This window comes from Oncorhynchus masou, chromosome 30, assembly GCF_036934945.1.
Source record: "Oncorhynchus masou masou isolate Uvic2021 chromosome 30, UVic_Omas_1.1, whole genome shotgun sequence".
Lineage (NCBI taxonomy): Eukaryota > Metazoa > Chordata > Actinopteri > Salmoniformes > Salmonidae > Oncorhynchus > Oncorhynchus masou.
In genome coordinates this window covers 66261533-66282895 of record NC_088241.1, presented here as the reverse complement: position 1 = coordinate 66282895, position 21363 = coordinate 66261533, and the positions used below count along the sequence as shown (strand labels likewise).

Here is a 21363-nt window from a genome sequence, read left to right as displayed (position 1 = left end):
AGTTTGCCACAAGCCACCTGGGAGACACACCAAACATGTGGAAGAAGGCGCTCTGGTCAGATGAAACTAAAATTGAACTTTTTGGCAACAATGCAAAACGTTATGTTTTGCGTAAAAGCAACACAGCTCATCACCCTGAACACACCATCTCCACTGTCAAATATGGTGGTGGCAGCATCATGGTTTGGGCCTGCTTTTCTTCAGCAGGACAGGGAAGATGGTTAAAATTGATGGGAAGATGGATGGAGCCAAATACAGGACCATTCTGGAAGAAAACCTGATGGAGTCTACAGAAGACCTGAGACTGGGACTGAGATTTGTCTTCCAACAAGACAATGATCCAAAACATAAAGCAAAATCTTCAATGGAATGGTTCAAAAATAAACATATCCAGGTGTTAGAATGGCCAAGTCAAAATCCAGAACTGAATCCAATCGAGAATCTGTGGAAAGAACTGAAAACTGCTGTTCATAAATGCTCTCCATCCAACCTCACTGAGCTCGAGCTGTTTTGCAAGGAGGAATGGGAAAACATTTCAGTCTCTCGATGTGCAAAACTGATAGAGACATACCCCAAGCGACTTGCAGCTGTAATCGCAGCAAAAGGTGGCGCTACAAAGTATTAACTTAAGGGGGCTGAATAATTTTGCACGCCCAATTTTTCAGTTTTTGATTTGTTAAAAAAGTTTGAAATATCCAATAAATGTCGTTCCACTTCATGATTGTGTCCCACTTGTTGTTGATTCTTCACAAAAAAACAAAGTTTTATATCTTTATGTTTGAAGCCTGAAATGTGGCAAAAGGTCGCAAAGTTCAAGTGGGCCGGATACTTTTGCAAGGCACTGTACCTCTTGTGTCTGAGCCATTGAATTGCGATTCTACTTTGTCTCTATACTGACTCTTATCTTGTTTGATTGCCTTGCGGACAGAAAAGCTACACTGTTTGTATTCGGTCATGTTTCCGGTCACCTTGCCCTGATTAAAAGCAGTGGTTCGCGCTTTCAGTTTCACGCGATTGCTGCCATCAATCCACGGTTTTTGGTTTGGGAATGTTTTAATCGTTGCTATTGGAACGACATCTTCAACGCACGTTCTAATGAACTCGCTCACCAAATCAGCGTATTCGTCAATGTTGTTGTCTGACGCAATACGAAACATATCCCAGTCCACGTGATGGAAGCAGTCTTGGAGCGTGGAATCAGATTGGTCGGACCAGCGTTGAACAGACCTCAGCGCGGGAGCTTCTTGTTTTAGCTTCTGTCTGTAGGCAGAAAGCCACAAAATGGAGTCGTGGTCAGCTCTTCCGAAAGGAGGGTGGGGGAGGGCCTTATATGCGTCGCGGAAGTTACAATAGCAATGATCCAAGGTTTTACCAGCCCTGGTTGCGCAATCGATATGCTGATACAATTTAGGGAGTCTTGTTTTCAGATTAGCCTTGTTAATATCCCCAGCGACAATGAATGCAGCCTCAGGATATATGGATTCCAGTTTGCAAAGAGTCAAATAAAGTTCGTTCAGAGCCATCGATGTGTCTGCTTGAGGGGGAATATATACGGCTGTGATTATAATCGAAGAGAATTCTCTTGGTAGATAATGCGGTCTACATTTGATTGTGAGGAATTCTAAATCAGGTGAACAGAAGGACTTGAGTTCCTGTATGTTGTTGTGACCACACCACGTCTCGTTAACCATAAAGCATATACCCCCCCCCGCCCCTCTTCTTACCAGAAAGATGCTTGTTTCTGTCGGCGCGATGCGTGGAGAAATCAGCTTGCTGCACCGACTCCGATAGCGTCTCTCGAGTGAGCCATGTTTCCGTGAAGCAAAGAACGTTACAGTCTCTGATATCCCTCTGGAATGCTACCCTTGCTCGGATTTAATCAACCTTGTTGTCAAGAGACTGGACATTGGCGAGTAGTATGCTAGGGAGTGGCGCGCGATGTGCCCGTCTCCGGAGTCTGACCAGCGCCGACAGAGATGGCCGCCTCGCTTCGCGTTCCTAGGAAACTATGCAGTTTTTTGTTTTTTTTTACATGTTATATCCTACATTAATACCCCAGGTCATCTTAGGTTTCATTACATACAGTCGAGAAGAACTACTGAATATAAGAGCAGCGTCAACTCACCATCAGTACGACCAAGAATGTGACTTTCGTGAAGCGGATCCTGTCTTCTGCCTTCCACCCAAGACAACGGAATGGATCCCAGCCTGCGACCCAAAACAACGATGTCGTAAAAGAGGCAAACGAAGCGGTCTTCTGGTCAGACTCTGGAGACGGGCACATCGTGCACCACTCCCTAGCATACTACTCGCCAATGTCCAGTCTCTAAATATTAGTAGATCGTTGTTGTTTAAAGAAAATCCTCAATTAAACATGAACATGGCTGTAACCTGCTCCCGTTCTCCTCTCTGTGTTGTTGTACCTACAACCAGGAATTAACCCTGTAATGTCTCCTCTGTAGGATGAGTTCTACAAGCAGCTACAGGCTATCAGACAGCCGTGGCACATTCCCATTGACACAGAGAGTGACATCCTGGAACCACTTGAGCAGGACAAGAGTGAGTGACTGTGGCTGGCCACCTACCTGCTTTACCTTATACAGATGCTTTCTGGGAAAATATTCAGACCTCTTGACTTTTACCACATTTTGTTACGTTACAGGCTTATTCTAAAATGGATTAAATACATTTTAAAAATGTCATCAATCTACACACGATGCTCCATAATGACAAAGCGAAAACGGGTTTTTAGATTTTTTTTTGCAAATGTATAAAATATTTAAAACAGAAGTACCTTATTGGTATTCAGACCCTTTGCTATGAGACTTGAAATTTAGCTCAGGTGCATCCTGTTTCCTTTGATCATCCTTGAGATGTTTCTACAACTTGAATGGAGTCCACCTGTGACAAATTCAAATCATTGGACGTGAATTAGAAAGGCACACATCTGTCTATATTAAGGTCCCACAGTTGACAGTGCATGTCAGAGCAAAAACCAAGGCAAGAGGTCAAAGGAATTGTCCATGAGACAGGATTGTGTCGAAGCACAGATCTGGGGAAGAGTACCAAAAAATGTCTGCAGAATTGAAGGTCCCCAAGAACACAGTGGCCTCCATCATTCTTAATTGGAAGAAGTTTGGAAACACCAAGACTCTTCCTAGAGCCGTCCAGACAAACTGAGCAATCGGGTGAGAAGGACCTTGGTCAGGGAGGTGACCAAGAACCCAACGGTCACTCTGTCTACCAAAACCTAATATTATAGAGTTCTTCTGTGGAGATGGGAGAACCTTCCAGAAGGACAGCCATCTATGCAGCACTCTACCATTCAGGCCTTTATGGTAGAGTGCTCCGCTGGGTGGCGCAGTGATCTAATGCACTGCATCTCAGTGCTAGAGGCGTCACTGCAAACCCTGGTTCGATTCCAGGCTTTATCACAATCGGCCGTGATTGGGAGTCCCATAAGGCGGCGCACATCGACCCAGCGTCGTTCCGCGTTTGGCTGGTGTCGGCCGTCATTGTAAATCAGAATTTGTTCTTAACTGACTTGCCTAGTTAAATAAAGGTTAAATCAAATGAAAAACAAACTGTGGCCAGACGGAAGACTCTCCTCAGTAAAAGGCATATGAGAGCCCCCTTGGAGTTTGTTAAAAGAGATGATCTGAATAGAAACTCCCCAAATATAGGTGTGCCAAGCATGTAGCGTCATATCCAAGAAGACTCAAGGCTGTAATCGCTTCCAAAAGTGCTTCAGCAAAGTACTGAGTAAAGGGTCTTATACCAATGTAAATGTGATGTTTCAGTTTTTAATTCTTAATACATTTGCACTGTGTCATTATGGGGTATTGTGTATTATTGATTAGGGGGGAGTAATTAATTTTAGAATGAGGCTGTAGAATGAGGCTGTAGAATTGGGCTGTAGAATTGGGCTGTAGAATTGGGCTGTAGAATTGGGCTGTAGAATTGGGCCGTAGAATTGGGCTGTAGAATTGGGCTGTAGAATTGGGCCGTAACCAAACACAATGTGGAAAAAGTCAAGGCGTCTGTATACTTTTCGAATGTCCTTCTCCCTCTCTTTCTCTGCTCTTTCTCTCTTTTTGTCTCTGTCTATTGCACTTACCCTCCTCTCTTCATCTTTATCCTATATTGGCCGGTTCTTTCCTGTTGTCTTCTCTGTCCCGTACTGACTTACAGGTGAAATCAACTTTCCTCAGCATTCTAGTGTGAAACTTTCTCCAAGCTATTCTCACGAAGTGTGTGGTTTTCTAGTGTCCACAATATAACTGACTGCATTATTAATGCCATCGGGTGTACCACATAATTTCCTTAGTTCAATTATTAATGTCAATACTCCCAATTCTAAGTGATTATTATACAAAGTATGACGTTCTATGGACCTAAAGATGAGATTTATGTAGCCTGTTAAAACGCAGTACAAACATTTTAGAGTTCAGGCAACGGGGTAATTTAGGGGTGGATGAGGCTGTTGACATTGTCTAAAATTACATTTCTCGGTGTCATCAGAGAGATTTATTCACGTTAAGAGCTAGTCGATGGTTTGAGTATGACGTTGCTCTCTCCCACTCTCTCTCTCTCTCTCTCTCTCTCTCTCTCTCTCTCTCTCTCTCTCTCTTTCTCTCTCTCTTTCTCTCTCTCTCTCTCTCTCTCTCTCTTTCTCTCTCTCTCTCTCTCTCTCTCTCTCTTTCTCTCTCTCTCTCTCTCTCTCTTTCTCTCTCTTTCTCTCTCTTTCTCTATCTAGGGTGCCACTATGTAGGGAATAGGGTGCCAGTAGTGCACTACATATGGAATAGAGTGCCAGTAGTGCACTACATAGGGAATAGGGACTATGTGGGGAATAGGGTGCCAGTAGTGCATTATGTGGGGAATAGGGTGCCAGCAGTGCACTATGTGGGGAATAGGGTGCCAGCAGTGCACTATGTGGGGAATAGGGTGCCAGTAGTGCACTATGTGGGGAATAGGGTGCCAGCAGTGCACTATGTGGGGAATAGGGTGCCAGCAGTGCACTATGTGGGGAATAGGGTGCCAGTTGGGCCGTACAATCCATCTTTAAACATGACATCATTAGATCATACCTCCCTTGATATTCAGCTCTATAAACCAGATTAACGTAGTAAGATCTAATAATATGGTAATATGTAGTGATATGTAGTAATATCTAATAATATGGTAATATGTAGTGATATGTAGTAATATCTAATAATATGGTAGTATGTAGTTCTATAATGATATGTAATAATGTACTAATAGATTAATGTAGTAATATCTAATAATATGGTAATATGTAATAATGTACTAATGTAATGATATATGATAATATAATGATAATGTAATAATGTACTAATGTAATGATATGTAATAATGTACTAATTTACATTTACATTTAAGTCATTTAGCAGACGCTCTTATCCAGAGCGACTTACAAATTGGTGAATTCACCTTCTGACATCATATAATGATATGTAATAATGTACTAATGTAATGATATATAATAATATAATGATATGTAATAATGTACTAATGTAATGATATATAATAATGTAATGATATGTAATAATGTACTAATGTAATGATATGTAATAATGTACTAATGTAATGATATATAATAATGTACTAATGTAATGATATGTAATAATGTACTAATGTAATGATATGTAATAATATAATGATATGTAATAATGTACTAATGTAATGATATGTAATACTGTAATAATATAATGATATGTAATAATGTACTAATGTAATGATATATAATAATGTACTAATGTAATGATATGTAATACTGTAATAATATAATGATATGTAATAATGTACTAATGTAATGATATATAATAATGTAATGATATGTAATAATGTAATGATATGTAATAATGTACTAATGTAATGATATATAATAATGTAATGATATGTAATTATAATGATATGTAATATAATGATATGTAATAATGTACTAATATAATGATATGTAATAATGTAATGATATATGTAATAATATACTAATAATGTATGTAATGTAATGATATGTAATAATGTACTAATGTAATGATATGTAATAATGTAATAATGTAATGATATGTAATAATATAATGATATGTAATAATGTAATGCTATGTAATAATGTACTAATGTAATGCTATGTAATAATGTACTAATGTAATGCTATGTAATAATGTACTAATGTAACCGTAACTCACTCTCTCTTGTCTTTTCTGTTGCGTATCGCCCCATCCTCAGAGATGGCATTCAGATCCTGATCTAACCCTGATCACTCGTCACACATGTGCTTGAGGGTGGCCTTGTGGTTAATTTAGCCCAAACAACTACCTCTTTCCCTATTGTATCTATTTTATTTATTTATTTATTTTGCTCCTTTGCACCCCATTATTTGTATTTCTACTTTGCACATTATTCCACTGCAAATCTACCATTCCAGTGTTTTACTTGCTATATTGTATTTACTTTGCCACCATGGCCTTTTTCTGCCTTTACCTCCCTTATCTCACCTCATTTGCTCACATCGTATATAGACTTGTTTATACTGTATTATTGACTGTATGTTTGTTTTACTCCATGTGTAACTGAATCTGCACCAGATTTGCCAGTTCTTGCTGTGAGATGTTACCCCGCTCTTCCACCTGAATGTTCCTGGAGATTCCTGGGGGGAATGGCCCTAGCCCTCACCCTCTGATCCAACAGGTCCCAGATGTGCTTAATGGGATTGAGATCCGCGCTCTTCGCTGGCCATGGCAAAACATGGACATTCCTGTCTTGCAGGAAATCACGCACAGAACGAGTAGTGTGGCTGGTGGCATTGTCATGCTGGAGGGTCATGTCAGGATGAGCCTGCATGAAGTGTACCACATGAGGGAGGAGGATGTCTTCCCTGTAAAGCACAGCGTTGAGATTGCCTGCAATGACAACAAGCTCAGTCAGATGATGCTGTGACACACCACCCCAGACCATGAATGACCCTCCAGCTCCAAATCGATCCTGCTCCAGAGTACAGGCCTCGGTGTAATGCTCATTCCTTTGACGATAAAAGCGAATCCAACTATCACCCCTGGTGAGACAAAACCACGACTCGTCAGTGAAGAGCACTTTTTGCCAGTCCTGTCTGGTCCAGCGACGGTGGGTTTGTGCCCGTAGGCGATGTTGTTGCCGGTGATGTCTGGTGAGGACCTGCCTTACAACAGGCCTGCAAGCCCTCAGTCCAGCCTATTGTGGACAGTCTGAGCACTGATGGAGGGATTGTGCGTTCCTGGTGTAACTCGGGCAGCTGTTGTTGCCATCCTGTACCTGCCCCTCAGGTGATGTTCAGATGTAACGATCCTGTGCAGGTGTTGTTACACGTGGTCTGCCACTTCGAGGACGATCAGCTGTCTGTCCTGTCTCCCTGTTGCACTGTCTTAGGCGTCTCACAGTCCGGACATTGTACTTTATTGCCCTGGCCACATCTGCAGTCCTCATGATTCCTTGCAGCATGCCTAAGGCTCATTCACGCAGATGAGCAGGGACCCTGGGCATCTTTCTTTTGGTGTTTTTCAGAGTCAGTAGAAAGGCCTCTTTAGTGTCCTACGTTTTCATAACTGTGACCTTAATTGCCTACCGTCTGTAAGGTGTTAGTGTCTTAACGACCACTCCACAGGTGCATGTTCATTAATTGGTTATGGTTCATTGAACAATTATGGGAAACAGTGTTTAATTTATGAAACTCTACTGCATGAATTAAGAGTTTAATGTGTGTATACACTTGCCAATAGAGTTATCTTGTTTGAGGTTATGTTTGGTCTTAGTTAGAATACGCCTGAATTCACTACACAATGTTGTCACAGTGGAGATGGGATGGGTCTAAATGACCATTTCTCACCTTTTCCACGGGTTTCATAATGGATAAATGCATTATAAGTTACGTTGTAGACTAATGTGTCATTGTCTGTTCTGATCCATTCACAGGTGGGGTACGGGATGCCAATAAAAGATCAGTGTTCTCAGGTAAAACATTTAAATGCATTTTTCAAGTGTACCTGTCTGACCCAATCAACCAGTCATAATCTACCAGCATCTCACTCATTTCCTTGTCAATATACCTTTTGAAAACTGTAACACATTCACACTTTATTCATAAAGCAGAACATATTTGTCTGCTCAGAATCACACCAATGTGGTCTACCGTATACATTACCAGGTAGTATTCCTGGATATGATATACTGCATAGATTATATTGTATGGATTATATTGTATGGATTATATTATGATAACATTATTATGTGGATCAAAAAGCCATCCAATAAGAATCAACCAACCTAGAGCTGGTATATATCCATTTTTAAAACAATAACATATTTATCTACTTAACTCTTTAAAGTGTAACAGAATTTACGCTCAAAAGCATAACAACCTAGTCTTGCAATGGCGTTACTAACAGGTAACAGCAGCAATGGATTAAATATATTATTTAGAGGTGTTGGTTTTGGGGTGACCAGAGAGATATACCTGCTGGAGCGTGTGCTACAGGTGGGTGATGCTATGGTGACCAGCAACCTGAGATAAAGGTGGGGACTTTACCTAGCAGGGTCTTGTAGATGACCTAGAGCCAGTGGGTTTGGCGACGAGTATGAAGCGAGGGCCAGCCAACAAGAGCGTACAGGTCGCAGTGGTGACAAAACAGGTGGCACTGTGATAAACTGCATCCAATTTATTGAGTAGAGTATTGGAGGCTATTTTGTAAAGGACATCGCCGAAGTCAAGGATCGGTAGGATGGTCAGTTTTACAAGGGTATGTTTGGCAGCATGAGTGAAGGATGCTTTGTTGTGAAATAGGAAGCCAATTCTAGATTTAACTTTGGATTGGAGATGTTTGATGTGAGTCTGGAAGGAGAGTTAACAGTCTAACCAGATACCTAGGTATTTGTATTTGTCCACATATTCTAAGTCAGAACCGTCCAGAGTAGTGATGTTGGACAGGCGGGCAGGTGCAGGCAGCGATCGGTAGAAGAGCATGCATTTAGTTTTACTTGTATTTAAGAGCAATTGGAGGCCACGGAAAGAGAGTTGTATGGCATTGAAGCTTGCCTGAAGGGTTGTTAACACAGTGTCCAAAGAAGGGCCAGAAGTATACAGAATGGTGTCATCTGCGTAGAGGTGGATCAGAGACTCACCAGCAGCAAGAGCGACATCAATGATGTATCCAGAGAAGAGAGTCGGTCCAAGAATTGAACCCCGTGGCACCATAGAGACTGCCAGAGTTCCGGACAGCAGACCTTCCGATTTGACATACTGAACTCTATCAGAGAAGTAGTTGGTGAACCAGGCGAGGCAATCATTTGAGGAACCAAGGCTATCAAGTCTGGGGATGAGGATCTGGTGATTGACAGAGTCGAAAGCCTTGGCCAGGTCAATGAATATGGCTCCTCAGTATTGTTTCTTATCGACGGTTAAGATATCGTTTAGGACGTTGAGCGTGGCTGAAATGCACCCATGACCAGCTCTGAAACCAGATTGCATAGCGGAGAAGGTATGGTGGGATTCGAAATGGTATGTAATCTGTTTGTTAACTTGGCTTTCGAAGACCTTAGAAAGGCAGGGTAGGATAGATATAGGTCTGTAGCAGTTTGGGTCAAGAGTGTCCCCCCCTTTGAAAAGGGTTGGATGACCGCAGCTGCTTTCCAATCTTTGGGAATCACAGACGACACGAAAGAGAGGTTGAACAGGCTAGTAATAGGGGTTGCAGATCATTTTAGAAAGAAAGGGTCCAGATTGTCTAGCCCGGCTGATTTGTAGGGGTCCAGATTTTGCAGCTCTTTCAGAACATCAGCTGACTGGATTTGGGAGAAGGAGCATTGGGGAAGGCTTGGGCGAGTTGCTGTGGGGGGTGCAGTGCTGTTGACCGGGGTAGGGGTAGCCAGGTGGAAAGCATGGCAAGCCGTAGAAAGATGCTTCTTGAAATTCTCAATTGTAGTAGACCTATCGTGGTGACAGTGTTTCCTAGCCTTAGTGCAGTGTGCAGCTGGGAGGAGGTGTTCTAGCCTTGGCTTTTCTAACTGTCTGTGTATATTGGTTTCTAGCTTTCCTGAAAAGTTGCATATCACGGGGGCTGTTCGATGCTAATGCAGAACACCATAGGATGTTTTTGTGTTGGTTAAGGGCAGTCAGGTCTGGAGAGATCCAAGGGCTATATCTGTTCCTGGTTCTAAATTTCTTCAATGGGGCATGCTTATTTAAGATGGTTAGGAAGGCATTTAAAAAAAATAACCAGGCATCCTCCACTGACAGGGTGAGGTCAATATCCTTCCAGGATACCCCGGCCAGGTCGATTAGAAAGGCCTGCTCGCTGAAGTGTTTCAGGGAGCGTTTGACAGTGATGAGGTCATTTGACCGCTGACCCATTACGGATGCAGGCAATGAGGCAGTGATCGCTGAGATCTTGGTTGAAGACAGCGGAGGTGTATTTAGAGGGCAAGTTGGTTAGGATGATATATATGAGGGTGCCTGTGTTTAAGGCTTTGGGGAGGTACCTGTTAGGTTCATTGATAATTTGTGTGAGGTTGAGGGCATCAAGTTTAGATTGTAGGATGGCTGGGGTGTTAAGCATGTTCCAGTTTAGGTTGCCTAGCAGCACGAGCTCTGAAGATAGATGGGGGGCAATCAGTTCAAATAGCTTCAAGGCATGATATACAGACAAAGGTATGGTAGGATGTGAATACAGTGGAGGTAAACCTAGGTATTGAGTGATGATGAGAGAGATATTGTCTCTAGAAACATCATTGAAACCAGGTGATGTCATCGCATGTGTGGGTGGTGGAACTGAAAGGTTCCGAAATATTTGGAAAGACTTGAAGATTGCTGTTCACGGCTGCTTCCCATCTAACTTAACAGACCTGAGAAAATCTGCAAGGAAGAATGAGAGAAAATCCGCAAATTCAGATGGGCAAAGCTGATAGACGTACCCAAGATGACACAAAGCTCTAATCTCAGCCAAAGAGACTTTGTATTGACTCAGTGGTGTGAATACATAAGTAAATTAGATATTTATGTATTTAATTTTAATTTTATATTTTACCTTTATTTGAAATTCTCAACTGACTAGGCAAGTCAGTTAAGAACAAATTCTTATTTTCAATGACGGCCTAGGAACAGTGGGTTAACTGCCTGTTCAGGGGCAGAACGATAGATTTGTACCTTGTCAGCTCGGGGGTTTGAACTTGCAACCTTCCGGTTGCAAGTCCACTAGGCTACCCTGCCACCCCAAGTAATATATGTAATCAATACATTTGCATATACAAATCTAAAAACAGGTTTTCACTTTGTCATTATGGGGTAATGTGTGTAGATGGGTGAGAAAAAAAATATATTTAATACATTTTAAATTTAAATTTTATATTCAGGCTGTAACACAACATGTGGAATAAGTCAAGGGGTGTGAATACTTTCTGAAGGCCCTGTATAGTGCACTACTTTTGACCGTATAGGCAATAGGGTGCCAATTGGGACGCGGCCAGAGAGTGTCTGATTGGTTAGCTGAGGTTGTCTGCAGCTCTGCCTTATTATGGCGCTAGCTTGTCAACAAGTTCTGAGAGAGAGAGAGAGAGAGAGAGAGAGAGAGAGAGAGAGAGAGAGAGAGAGAGAGAGAGAGAGAGAGAGAGAGAGAGAGAGAGAGAGAGAGAGAGAGAGAGAGAGAGAGAGAGAGAGAGAGAGAGAGAGAGAGAGAGAGAGAGAGAGAGAGAGAGAGAGAGAGAGAGAGAGAGAGAGAGAGAGAGAGAGAGAGAGAGAGAGAGAGAGAGAGAGAGAGAGAGAGAGAGAGAGAGAGAGAGAGAGAGAGAGAGAGAGAGAGAGAGAGAGAGAGAGAGAGAGAGAGAGAGAGAGAGAGATCAGGCCGGCGCTTTGGCTAACTGAGATGCCATGACCTAACACTGCAATGGTAACCATGACAAACCACCAACAATCCAATGCTGTAACCATGACACTCGGCCCAAACCCCCAATGCTGGGTGCTGATGTCACGGTTCCCCTATCACTCTTCTCCCAGAATTTATAGCTTGAAATTTCACCCTCTGGATTTACCCCTCTCTCTCGGTCCAAACTCAACCAATCAACTTCATTCTCATTTTTCCCCTCATTTTTATGTTTGACATGTTCAAATATTAAAGTCTGTTTTATTGTAATGGCTCAGGCTATCATTTCTTATTAGTGGTTGTTGAATTGCTTGCGTTTGAATCTTGGTTTCTAAGGAGACTGATTTAGTGTTTTCATCTTTGTGTGTGTGTGTTTTTTTTACAGGCCTATAGGGATGAAAACCAGAGAAAGATTCATTGATCCAATCAAATAATTATGCAAAACCACTGGGCATTTTCAATATTGTGTACAGAGACCATTATTTTATATATATATATGTATATTTAAATATATATTTAAAAAAAAGATTGTATACTTTTTCCACATACGTTGATATTTCTTAGACTATCTAGCCCTTAGAAAGATGTTTGAACTATTGTGGGTAAATATGAAGACTTTAGAGTATGGAGTAAAACAAAATATGAACTGTTTGGCTTTTTTAGCTTTCTTACCTCATTTAGTGATCTGAAAGAAAGAAAACAAAGCCTTTTGTGGCCAAACCTTTTTTCTTGAAGCTCGATATGGTGGGGAGAACAAGTATTTGATACAATTTTGTAGGTTTTCCTACTTACAAAGCATGTAGAGGTCTGTCATTTTTTTATCATAGGTACACTTCAACTGTGAGAGACGGAATCTCAAACAAAAATCCAGAAAATCACATTGTATGATTTTTAAGTAATTAATTTGCATTTTATTGCATGACATAAGTATTTGATCACCTACCAACCAGTAAGAATTCCGGCTCTCACAGACCTGTTAGTTTTTCTTTAAGAAGCCCTCCTGTTCTCCACTCATTACCTGTATTAACTGCACCTGTTTGAACTCGTTACCTGTATAAAAGACACCTGTCTACACACTCAATCAAACGGACTCCAACCTCTCCACAAAGGCAAAGACCAGAGGGCTGTGTAAGGACATCAGGGATAGAATTGTAGACCTGCACAGGGCTGGGATGGGCTACAGGACAATAGGCAAGCAGCTTGGTGAGAAGGCAACAACTGTTGGCGCACTTATTAGAAAATGGAAGAAGTTCAAGATGACGTTCAATTACCCTCGGTCTGGGGCTCCATGCAAGATCTCACCTCGTGGGGCATCAATGATCATGAGGAAGGTGAGGGATCAGCCCAGAACTACACGGCAGGACCTGGTCAATGACCTGAAGAGAGCTGGGACCACAGTCTCAAAGACCATTGGTAACACACTACGCCGTCATGGATTAAAATCCTGCAACGCACGCAAGGTCCCCCTGCTCAAGCCAGCGCATGTTCAGGCCCGTCTGAAGTTTGCCAATGACCATCTGGATGATCCAGAGGAGGAATGGGAGAAGGTCATGTGCTCATGTGAGCTTTTTGGTCTAAACTCCACTCGCCTTGTTTGGAGGAAGAAGAAGGATGAGTACAACCCCAAGAACACCATCCCAACCGTGAAGCATTGAGGTGGAAACATCATTCTTTGGGGATGCTTTTCAATCTTTGGGGATGCCTTTCTGCAAAGGGGACAGGACGACTGCACCGTATTGAGGGGAGGATGGATGGGGCCATGTATCGCGAGATCTTGGCCAACAACCTCCTTCCCTCAGTAAGAGCATTGAAGATGGGCCGTGGCTGGGTCTTCCAGCATGACGACCCGAAACACACAGCCAGGGCAACTAAGGAGTGGCTCCGTTAGAAGCATCTCAAGGTCCTGGAGTGGCCTAGCCAGTCTCCAGACCTGAACCCATTAGAAAATCTTTGGAGGGTGTCAGGTTACGAACCTGGGTCTCCGGAGTGAGAAACAGTCACTTAACCAACTGAGCCACGAATAGTCAGCAGAACCCAGAAGATGAGGCAGACACAGCAGTACTTAAGACGGTGTATTTAATAAAGTAAAAAGGAGAAGTCCTTCAATACAAAATGGCAAATCCAAAAGGTGGTAGGTATAGCACAAAAAAGCCTCAAGAGATACTCAAAAAACAAAAACAGAATTCCACAAGAGCGTCCACCGGAATCGACAAGAATACACAGAACACTAGGGCTGGGTGCTAACATACAAACACAGAGCACAGAACTGAGGGAAACTAAGGGTTTAAATACAATCAGGGAAAAACGAGGCACAGGTGCAAATAATAATGGGAATCAAGGGAAAAAACATAAGGTCAAAAAGCACAATGGGGGCATCTAGTGACCAAAACCCGGAACAACCCTGGCCAAATCCTGACAGAGGGAGCTGAAAGTCCGTATTGCCCAGCGACAGCCCCGAAACCTGAAGGATATGGAGAAGGTCTGTATGGAGGAGTGGGCCAAAATCCCTGCTGCAGTGTGTGCAAACCTGGTCAAGAACTACAGGAAACGTATGATCTCTGTAATTGCAAACAAAGGTTTCTGTACCAAATATTAAGTTATGATTTTCTGATGTATCAAATACTTCTGTCATGCAAGAAAGTGCTAATTAATTACTTAAAAATCATACATTGTGATTTTCTGGATTTTTGTTTTAGATTCCGTCTCTCACAGTTGAAGTGTACCTATGATTAAAAAAAATTACAGACCTCTACATGCTTTGTAAGTAGGAAAACCTGCAAAATCGGCAGTGTATCGAACACTTGTTCTCCCCCACTGTATATTTTTTGTGATGGTAGCATATGTACTGTATATAATGCAATCTCTGTTATTAAAGTTATTAAAGTGTGTGTTTAAAGGGGAACGGCTTTCAAAGGAATAGAATAACGGAGCGAAAAAATCCAATTTGATTGGAAGATTATTTTACACATGGTTTTAGAGTACTGTGGCTTTCAAGGGACTTGAATCCCGGGTGGGTGGGCCCATGCCCACCATTGGCTGCGCCCCTGCCCAGTCATGTAAAAATCACAGATTAATTAATACATTTATTTCAATTTACTGATTTCCTTATATGAAATGTAAAATTCAGTAAAATCGTTGAAATTGTTGCTTGTTGCGTTTTATATTTTTGTTTCAGTATATTTGACTTTCGTAAGAATGTTGAATGACATGAAAATACTTACAAGCCTGATGTAAAAACTTTAAATGTATATCAAAAAACTGTTTAATTTTTATGCATTGACTGAACCCATTAAAAATAAACCTGGAAGTGATTGATTCCATGTTTTTACATAATTAAAGGTAACACATCAATTATTTATTCAGACAGACCTGGGTTCAAATACTATTGTAAAATCATTTGAAAAATATTTTAGCTGTGCTTGATTGTACTTCTCTGTTGCATTGGAATCGATAGAACAGTCCAAACTTCACCAGACTGGCTAAAGCAAAATACTACTAATAAAATACAAATAATAAAATTATTTGAAAGATTTCAAATAGTACTTGAACCCAGGTCTGCAACCAGATGGTCTGTGTGTGACAGACATGTCTCAGCACTAGCTGTGGTTATGAGCAGGACCGTGCTCACTGACTAGTTACAATTTCAAAAATGTTTGTGTTTGTCTGGGCGTGTGGACGTTTGTCTGGGCGTGTGGAAGTTTGTCTGGGCGTGTGGACGTTTGTCTGGGCGTGTGGACGTTTGTCTGGGCTTGTGGACGTTTGTCTGGGCTTGTGGAAGTTTGTCTGGGCTTGTGGAAGTTTGTCTGGGTGTGTGGAAGTTTGTCTGGGCGTGTGGACGTTTGTCTGGGCGTGTGGACGTTTGTCTGGGCGTGTGGACGTTTGTCTGGGCGTGTGGACGTTTGTCTGGGCGTGTGGAAGTTTGTCTGGGCGTGTGGAAGTTTGTCTGGGCGTGTGGAAGTTTGTCTGGGCGTGTGGACGTTTGTCTGGGCGTGTGGACGTTTGTCTGGGCGTGTGGACGTTTGTCTGGGCGTGTGGAAACTGTGGCTGTCTGAGAGTGGAGACGTCACTGTCAGATTCAGGTTAACATGTGCAAAGGCTCACACACCCAGACACACACCAGACAAACAGACACACCCAGACACACACCCAGACACACACCCAGACACACACCCAGATAAACAGACACACCCAGACACACCCAGATACACACCCAGACACACACCCAGACACACACCCAGATAAACAGACACACCCAGACACACGCCCACACCCAGACACACACCCAGACACACACCCAGACACACCCAGAAACACACCCAGAGACACATCCCTCCCTCTGTCCCTCCCTCCCTCTGTCCCTCCCTCCCTATGTCCCTCCCTCCCTCTGTCCCTCCCTCCCTATGTCCCTCCCTCTGTCCCTCCCTCCGTCCCTCCCTCCGTCCCTCCCTCTGTCCCTCCCTCCCTCCCTCCCTCTGTCCCTCCCTCCGTCCCTCCCTCTGTCCCTCCCTCCATCCCTCCCTCTGTCCCTCCCTCCGTCCCTCCCTCTGTCCCTCCCTCCCCCTCCCTCCCTCCCTCTGTCCCTCCCTCCCTCCCTCCCTCTGTCCCTCCCTCCGTCCGTCCCTCCCTCTGTCCCTCCCTCCGTCCCTCCCTCTGTCCCTCCGTCCCTCCCTCTCGGGATGTGGTCTAATGAAAGCCTCTTAGCCACCGGCTGTGACCCTATTCCCTATATACACGTTGACCAGGACCCCCAGGGTGATATTTGGGACACATGTTGAGGGTTTGTTCTGTACAGGAATATGTCAACACTATCATCAACAGCCTCCCCCTGTGTTAAAACACACACACACACACACACACACACACTCACACACTCACACTTAAATCACATTTCATGGTGAATGTTTATTCACCATAAGTGGGAAAAGGTTTATTCAGGTTTAGTAAGACAGGTTTATTCAGGTTTAGTAAGACAGGTCTATTTAGCTGAAAGGGTGGTGAATGTGTTTTTTTTAAAAGGATCTTCGCCACAAAGGATGTGTCAGGGTGAATCAAGATGTAAGGGTGTGTTGATTTGGCCGAATCAATATATAAGGGTGTGTTGATTTGGTGTAAATAAACACCATTTTACATGTAGCTTTCAATAATGTTGCCTCAGGTGTGAAATGAGATCAACATCTTTGATATTCCTTTATTAAAACAGAGAGTTGCATCCTAAATGGCGCCATAGTCCCTATATAGTGCACTACTTTGACTTGAGCCCTATGGGTAGTGCACTACATAGGGGATAGGGATTAGGGTGCTCTTTTGGGGACGTAAACAATCTCTTTGTTTGATTGCCATCTGTAATGTTTTATTTCACATATACACTATTATTTTGCCAGTTACTCACAGTTCACTTTTAGTATCAATATTTTCTCTGACTACATACGGTTCCCTAAACTCGGTTGTACTCCATGAGGTTACAAGTTGAAGACGTCTGTGTGGCAGCTAGCGATTTTAACAGATATCCTTTCATGCATTCATTGTCTTGTATGTGTCACAAATGGCAGCCTATTACTTACATAGTGCACTACTTTAGACCAGGACCCAGAGGCAGCCTCTTCCCTACATCGTGCACTACTTTAGACCAGGACCCAATGGCACCCTATTCACTACATAGTGCACTACTTTAGACCAGAGTCATATGGTCAAAGTCACACGTGATGCCCTCATCTTCCCCATATTGCTTGGGTAAAAATCATTGCTTTGTTATCACACTGTATGGATGAGATGAGCAGGTCCCAGGGCTTGTTGCAAATGGAACACCCAAATCTGCCTCCCATCTATAGTGGAGGCAAAATGATGCTGGCTCACAGCGTTGATACATTTATATTGGAGGCAGAATGATGCTGGCTCACAGCGTTAATACATTTATATTGGAGGCAGAATGATGCTGGCTCACAGCGTTGATACATTTATATTGGAGGCAGAATGATGCTTATGCCATTTGTGGTAGATGGTGGCAGATTGTGGTAGATGGTGGCAGATTGTGGTAGATGGTGGCAGATTGTGGTAAATTGCATCATTCTGGAAACAATGGCTGGAGAATTCTGCAGCAGTCGGGAATGTGTGCTGCAGTACCCTGCAACTTTTAATGGAAGAACCACTGTGCCCCCCGAAAGCTGGGACTCCAAAGATCATGAGGATATCTTGTTTGTCTGCCTGTGACCTACCGTGTTTGATCACCAGACCCGAGAGGCACAAGGTTTATTTTACACAACGTTTTCACCAAACAGCAAACTTCTTACAAAGGTAAGCTTCTGTTTGGTCTGTGTTTGGAGCAATAGCTACATGGGGTGTATTTTTTACCTGGTCGTTCAGTACAGTACAGTTTCCGTTCAAACAAATGTTTCCGGGAACGTAAAAACGTTCTGAACATAGCCCAGGTTTCAATTGCTATGCTCCATACACAACTGTGAGGGCGTGGACTTTAATGACTCAATCAAGGTTTGTTAATGACCCAATCGGATACAAGCTATGGCCAATTAAAAAAAATAGGTGAATGCATGAGTTCAGTAACACCAACCCAATAGTGTAGTCTTCTCAGCAGCTTGGTATAGTGAGCTGGCACAAATGAATGCATGAGTTCAATAACACCAACCCAATAGTGTAGTCTTCTCAGCGGCTTGGTATAGTGAGCTGGCACAAATGAATGCATGAGTTCAATAACACCAACCCAATAGTGTAGTCTTCTCAGCGGCTTGGTATAGTGAGCTGGCACAAATGAATGCATGAGTTCAATAACACCAACCCAATAGTGTAGTCTTCTCAGCGGCTTGGTATAGTGAGCTGACACAAATGAATGCATGAGTTCAATAACACCAACCCAATAGTGTAGTCTTCTCAGCAGCTTGGTATAGTGAGCTGGCACAAATGAATGCATGAGTTCAATAACACCAACCCAATAGTGTAGTCTTCAGCGGCTTGGTATAGTGAGCTGACACAAATGAATGCATGAGTTCAGTAACACCAACCCAATAGTGTAGTCTTCTCAGCGGCTTGGTATAGTGAGCTGACACAAATGAATGCATGAGTTCAATAACACCAACCCAATAGTGTAGTCTTCTCAGCGGCTTGGTATAGTGAGCTGACACAAATGAATGCATGAGTTCAATAACACCAACCCAATAGTGTAGTCTTCTCAGCAGCTTGGTATAGTGAGCTGGCACAAATGAATGCATGAGTTCAATAACACCAACCCAATTGTGTAGTCTTCTCAGCGGCTTGGTATAGTGAGCTGACACAAATGAATGCATGAGTTCAGTAACACCAACCCAATAGTGTAGTCTTCTCAGCGGCTTGGTATAGTGAGCTGAACAAATGAATGCATGAGTTCAGTAACACCAACCCAATAGTGTAGTCTTCTCAGCGGCTTGGTATAGTGAGCTGACACAAATGAATGCATGAGTTCAGTAGCACCAACCCAATAGTGTAGTCTTCTCAGCGGCTTGGTAGAGTGAGCTGACACAAATGAATGCATGAGTTCAGTAACACCAACCCAATAGTATAGTCTTCTCAGCGGCTTGGTATAGTGAGCTGACACAAATGAATGCATGAGTTCAATAACACCAACCCAATAGTGTAGTCTTCAGCGGCTTGGTATAGTGAGCTGACACAAATGAATGCATGAGTTCAATAACACCAACCCAATAGTGTAGTCTTCTCAGCGGCTTGGTATAGTGAGCTGACACAAATGAATGCATGAGTTCAGTAACACCAACCCAATAGTGTAGTCTTCTCAGCGGCTTGGTATAGTGAGCTGACACAAATGAATGCATGAGTTCAGTAACACCAACCCAATAGTGTAGTCTTCTCAGCGGCTTGGTATAGTGAGCTGACACAAATGAATGCATGAGTTCAGTAACACCAACCCAATAGTGTAGTCTTCTCAGCGGCTTGGTATAGTGAGCTGACACAAATGAATGCATGAGTTCAGTAACACCAACCCAATAGTGTAGTCTTCTCAGCGGCTTGGTATAGTGAGCTGACACAAATGAATGCATGAGTTCAGTAACACCAACCCAATAGTGTAGTCTTCTCAGCGGCTTGGTATAGTGAGCTGACACAAATGAATGCATGAGTTCAGTAACACCAACCCAATAGTGTAGTCTTCTCAGCGGCTTGGTATAGTGAGCTGACACAAATGAATGCATGAGTTCAGTAACACCAACCCAATAGTGTAGTCTTCTCAGCGGCTTGGTATAGTGAGCTAACACAAATGAATGCATGAGTTCAGTAACACCAACCCAATAGTGTAGTCTTCTCAGCGGCTTGGTATAGTGAGCTGACACAAATGAATGCATGAGTTCAGTAACACCAACCCAATAGTGTAGTCTTCTCAGCGGCTTGGTATAGTGAGCTGACACAAATGAATGCATGAGTTCAGTAACACCAACCCAATAGTGTAGTCTTCTCAGCGGCTTGGTATAGTGAGCTGACACAAATGAATGCATGAGTTCAGTAGCACCAACCCAATAGTGTAGTCTTCTCAGCGGCTTGGTATAGTGAGCTGGCACAAATGAAGGCTGAGAGAAAGCGTTCACACAACAAATTATAACATTGGTATTCCCGAGGAAAAGAAGATGATGAGATTCAGTCACTTCCGGGACTGATACTTGGTTCCTGCTGACTGTAGTATTGGTCACACAATGCGGCCGTGTGTGCATTGCCATTTCAGCGATACCGGTTTTAACCGCTTTTTCCTGGCCACAAGAAGTGGAATACAGCTCAGAAATGGAATAGATACGAATCGTAAAGTTTTCTGACCTTTACGATAATCTTATTGTTGTTGAATGCAAGCCAATGTTGCCAAGTGACATTTTAATATCAGACACTTTCAGAAACATAGCACATTTGACTTCACTTAGCTCTGTCTATGTGATCTTGAAACGTCTTGTAATATTGAGCAGAATTCTAACAGACTTTGTTGGCTTTGACATGAAATTGCTACACTTAAAAAAAAAACTACTATATATTGGATATCTTCAATATGTATTTTTTTCAGGTACTTTCTGATTTGTTTCAATGAGTTTACTGTTTTGATTGATTGATTGATTGATTGAAAATACATAGGGCCTACTCAGAGGCCAACCATCCAGAAACCACATTTAATGACGTTGGATTACATGACTTAAAAGAGATGACATCCTCTTGGATCTTATGTTAGTGTAGGAGCAGATTGTACACAAGATAATGTGATGTAATCACATATTTTTGGTACAGGTTTGCCTCTACAAAACATTGCCGTAGATTTTCCAACTAACCTGGCGTTGGCGATACTACCAAAGTCTGTGGGCTTTCCTTCTCCCTGGCCGAGGTGAGTAAAACATTTAAACATGTTAACCCTAACAAGGCTGCCGGCCCAGACGATATCCCTTGCCGCGTCCTCAGAGCTGCTGGCTGGTGTGTTTACGAACAC

At 42.7% G+C, this 21363-nt stretch overlaps 1 pseudogene; it reads left to right on the top strand.

Moving 5' to 3' along the window:
• Positions 1-15990, top strand: part of LOC135521693 (uncharacterized protein C8orf34 homolog) — a 105803-nt pseudogene extending 89813 nt beyond the window's left edge.
• Positions 15991-21363: the final 5373 nt, after the last annotated feature.